Here is a 5587-nt window from a genome sequence, read left to right on the forward strand (position 1 = left end):
TGTCCATATTGATCAAACAAACCTTTTTATTGATCAAAAGAGGAAAAGTAATATATGTTAGACAAGTTAAAACCTCAAACCACAGAGTTAGATTCATTAAAACTAGTTTAGAAAACTGTTTTACAAAGAAATATGTAAGATTGTAAGCCATTCTCTAAAAAATCCGGTATATATTGGGATCAATAATAGCCTGATACCTCATGTAATAAATTAGTTGTATAAACTAATCTTAGTAAGCCTAGTATTCTCCTAAAACAAGACCCTTGGTTTAGCACTTTTGTCTTGTGCATCGAATTGGATGGATAGAACCAATTCAGTTCCTGCAGGGATCATTGCTTCGCATAATAATGATTTTCGTCTTAAAAAGAGAAAATCGAAGAAATCGAAGAAATAAAGATTCACCAATGCCTAAATCAGTGTTACTAACTCTGTAAAAAAAAAAAAATTGGATATATTTTTAAACGATTAGTGAAAAATCTGCCTAAAAATAAATTCCATTTATATTAGGGTGATGCTATTTTCACCCATAAATAACTAAATCCATCCACTTTGATAAAAAAGATAAACTGGCATCAAATTTTCAATTGCAGTTTTAGGAAATGGCCCCACTCCTTTTTTCTATTTTTTTTTAATTTTTATTTAGTATAGTTACCATAATTAAGCATTTCTCAGATTTCGTTTTTTAGTGTATTAAAGAAAAGTAAATTCTCATTTATTCATCTAACATTTTACATGTAAAATTATCTTACTAATAGGAAGAGAAAAATATATTTGTTGATATAGTATGAAATCGAAAAGTCTCTTCTTCGTTATTGATCTTATAGCAACCTCTCTTTTTTTTTTTTTTTTGTCCATCTTATATCAAAAGCTCACTTTCTTAGTAAATTTTTTATTAATTTCATTAGTCTAAAATATATATCAAGTCTCTGTTTTGACTATATCAAAACATTTATATTTTTCCTTACTATATTGGCAAGATATTTTGGAAAAAGCATGTAATACATTAGAAGAATATCTAGGAGTACACCAAAACAATACGCACAATGAGATATCTTGATATTTCTTTTTTAAAGATTCGTGGATGACATTAATTTTCGTCAATCCAAAAAATGAAATTCTGTTTGCATTTTCCAAAAACAATTCTTACTTTATGCAATGTTTTGATTTAATTATATTACATTTACTTAAAAATTTATCCATTATTTTAATCGACAACATAGAAAAGAAGTGAACTTTCTTTTTTGGAAAATTCAATTTTTGACAAAACAAATTTTTATGGAAGCAATATCTTACAATAAAAAAAGACATCATGCCTTTAATATATATGGAAAATCTACAATAAACAAAACTAAACATATGAAATTCATAACTAATGGTAGATAGAAAAGGAAAGTAAATAAATTTAGGACCATTGATTTAAATTGCAATTAAATGTATAGGGTAATTTTGTGTTTTAGGTGAAGATTATATGGATTTAGTCATATAAGAGGTGGAAATAGCGCTGTCGTTAATTTAATCATTTATAATGTTTTGTTTTCTAAATGATTGGGCATATTTTGGTTCAAGGCTTGCGGTGCCAACCATAGGTAAGCTTGAGCTCGTCAACCTCGGGCGAGCATTGAATTGGCGGAATTTGGTGAGCCGTGAGTTGCCGGCCTCAGGTAAGCTTGAGCTCGCCAAGATCACATTAGCCATGACCTTGCTTATGTGATGTCCCAATCCGCCACATCGCCAATCCCTATTTTGTCTTTACTTTAAGTTATCATGTAAGTGGAAGTCTTTTCTAAAGGTTAGCATTTATAACATGAATTATACATGCATCACTAAAGACATCGATAGTAAAGGGAATCATGCTTTCATTACTTACATACTCATTTTTACATCGGGCGAAGGAATGTATATCAAAAGAGAGGACCTAACTGGGAGAACTCCAAAAAAAATGTCTATCTCCCTAACCCTGCTGTACACCTCGCTACTCTCCATCCATCCATCCAACCCGACTACACGATCCTATGCCCCAAATGTTACGGTCATGTCAAACAAACAAGCATGAATACTTCTCCACACTCCGATCTACACCAACTCCTACTCCTTTACATCACTCCCATTACCTGCACCAGGTCCTATCAGTCAACCGTCCATCAACACAAATATGGCAACAAAACGGTACGAAATCAGGTTGGGCTGTCCTATGTCCACTAACAATGCAATTGTGTACTAAACAAACATCGTGCTCGGAAAATCCAAGTTAGTGAACTCGTGGTGCTCACCCTCTAACACCACGGGCGCTCCATAGTGGGAGATGGGGGATGCAGGGATTGGCGACATAGCTATTAATCTGAAAAATAATAACAGGAGTGAGCTAATACTTAGCAAGAGAAACAATAAACTCATAAACCATTCAATCTAATTGATTATTGATTCCTAGGACACAACTGATATCTAAGTAAGCAAGCACACAAGTATGACCGCACGACATACCTTAGGCCATTTACAATCACACAAGTAGTGCCAGCATGCACTTATGCAACACGCGTCATGTTCAATCACGAGTCACACTACTATGCAATGGATGCACCACACTTCTCATTTGTCGTGCACAATATCATCGGGGTCCATCCCTGTTTCACTGCTCTACCAATACATGTAGGCAGATCTAGTAGTGACCTTTCGTTCACTAACTAGGCATTCACGATTCCCATATGCCAGGCATCCCTACTCCAGGGTGTCTTGATTGTTACTTAGGGCATTCGCCTTCGACATCCACTCCAGGCCATCGTTGAGCAGTTGAGTTGAGCGTCAAGGGGGTTTGTCACCAGCCTGGGCATCCCTACTTACAATCGGGGCATCTTGGTTATTAGTCAAGGCATTCACCTCTGACGTCCACTCCACGCCATCATTGGGCATCCAAGGTCCATTAGCCTTGGGCATTACATATATCAATTCATCTCTTGTATCACAGGCATATTGCACTAATGCAATGACATCGCAATCATACATTATACAATGTACCCCATGGGATACACGTGACACCAAAATGACCACTAAGTCATCACAAACAATTCACTGACTCACAGCACGCTCAAAAAAAAAATCCTCACATTTTTAGCTTAAATTTCACAAAAAAATGGTATTATATTAAAGCCAAATATATTCCATTTGGTAGCCAAATGAATGCAGTTACTATCATTAGTAGACCACAATTCGAGATTCCATCGTCTTCCCATAAAAATTTAATAAAACCCGGACCAAAGGCAAAACCGACCAGAATTGCACTGCCGCGGAAATCGAAATCAAAATCATAATAAATGAACGCGAAAAATTCTAAAATTTTAATATGCTATAGATACCTTAAAAAAAACATTTTTCATGAAGGAAACTAAGTCCAACACAATTTGTATAAAGATTAGCAAGTTGCAAAAATAACAAAGAATTTGGTTCACTAGAACAGAGCGTCCGATCTTCAAGATATACTCATCTAACAGCCTTAAACATATCAAAAAATCTAGAAATTTGGATTTATTATAAATTAGAATGTCCTTTACAACTTTTATGAAGGGAGCAAGTCCAAAATCGAAGAGGAAAATTTTATAAAAATTCAGGAAGGTAATCAGGTCACTGTTCCTACTACACAGGCCAGATCAGACACCGTAAACGAGTAGGCCTTCGTACCAATCATATCACCTAATATATATATATATAGCCTCAAATTTGAACCACAACAAACTCCATAAAGTTAACATATAGATAAGGTCTATCGGTTTCCAGTTCAGGAAATCCAATCCACAGTGCACGATTTCATGAAATTCTTGCATCGAATGGATCCCATGAATTCTTAGGGCAACCATCAAACCATACAGAGCACATGCGACATTTATCGTCAATCATAGATCATAGAAAAACTCCTACAAGCTAACCACAAATACCAAAACCACATGCAGCACAATCCGAACCTCAAAACCAATACGCATGTCATTTTTTCCTTCAAAACACACTTCCACAGCATCTCAACAGCTCTATTTCATCATCACAGCACACATGCAAAGCCGCAAAAACAAACAAACATGGGGAACAACAACAAATATTCCTATTCTACAAAACCAAGTCCCAAGAAGATCAAAGGAATTAGGAGAATGCCGCTTCTCCTTGCCTTGATGATCGTAGCACTTCGGTTTCCTCCTTCTAGGCTCGCCGTCAGCTTGAGAGGGTCCTGAGGTTGTTGGTTAACTGCGATGAGAAGGAGGGAACGAGAGAGAGAGAGAGAGAGAGAGAGAGAGAGAGAGAGAGAGAGAGAGAGGTGCTTGGCGAGAGAGAGTGTAAGAGAAATGAGAGATGAAGAAAAATGAAGAAGTAGGGGCTGCCAACTTAGAGGAAACGATGAGGAGGAAGATCTAGGCTTGTTCATGACTCTTCTTGCATGAAATCTTAGTGGCCAAGGAGAATAGTCTTCATCATGACCCTAGTTTAGGCTATTTTAAGCATATTTTGGAATTTTAGCCATTTTTGCATGGCTTGTAATTGGCTAGGGGGTAGCAATATTGAAATAAATTAGTAAATGTGTCATAATTTCATGTAAATAAGACCTAGGTGGCTGGCCATATTAATTCATGCACATTAGAGATTAAATTAAGTACTCTAGTAAGACTTAGGTACATACAATAATCATACAATGCATTATTAAATTGTCTTGAGCCCTAAGTTCATCCATTAAATTAAATCATCTATATTAATAAGATTCGTCATGACTAATTAATTAGTTGGATGAAATTTGGTCCATCATAGCTTGGATCTAGTGAACCCGATCTCAACAGCCTTATTGTGACCTACCCCTTGGGAGGAAAGAACAGGTTTAGGGGTGTTGCCTAAATGACGGACCTAAGGCCCATGATTAGGCGAGAGCTCTCCCAAACCCATACATCGCGTAAAATTGGGGTATTCTTAAAAATTTCACAAAAATGAGTCACTACTAGCCTGTTGAGGTCAACTAAGAACCAAGTTAGGTATGGGAGTGTACCTCACTTCCTACGTAACTAAAGAATCTAGGGTCGGGAACTTGATTACACTAATTGACTAATTAGTGCCATTTTGATACCTAATCTTATTCATTTTAAGAGAAAATATTTTTGTTAGGCAATTTGGGTTGATTTCACACATATCTACTAACATGTGAGGTGATCATGCATGTGCGCAATCATTAAAGTAACAATTTGCAACCAAAATTATAATTGCAGTAAATTTTAGCACGTGCAATCAAATATAATTAAATATGCAAATTAAACATGCAATATAATCGAGGTGCAAGAAAATAAATGTCTAATTACGCTAAAAAGGCAAGACATGCCAATTTCTAAACAAACTTTACATTTTCTAAATTTGAAGTTTTTAATTTTTTTTTTTAAATAATTATTTTTAATTTTTTAAAAAATAATTTTTAATTTAAAAAATGGGCTAACCGGGTCGGAGTCTAGTTTGACAGACTCGGGTTCAGCCTGAACGACGGACCCAGTTTAGCTAAAAAATAAGCCCACCTAAAAAATAAACCTAAGTAAACTAAGCCGGTCCAACACAAGAGAAAAACTAATATTAA

Source organism: Eucalyptus grandis, chromosome 5, assembly GCF_016545825.1.
Source record: "Eucalyptus grandis isolate ANBG69807.140 chromosome 5, ASM1654582v1, whole genome shotgun sequence".
Taxonomy (NCBI): domain Eukaryota; kingdom Viridiplantae; phylum Streptophyta; class Magnoliopsida; order Myrtales; family Myrtaceae; genus Eucalyptus; species Eucalyptus grandis.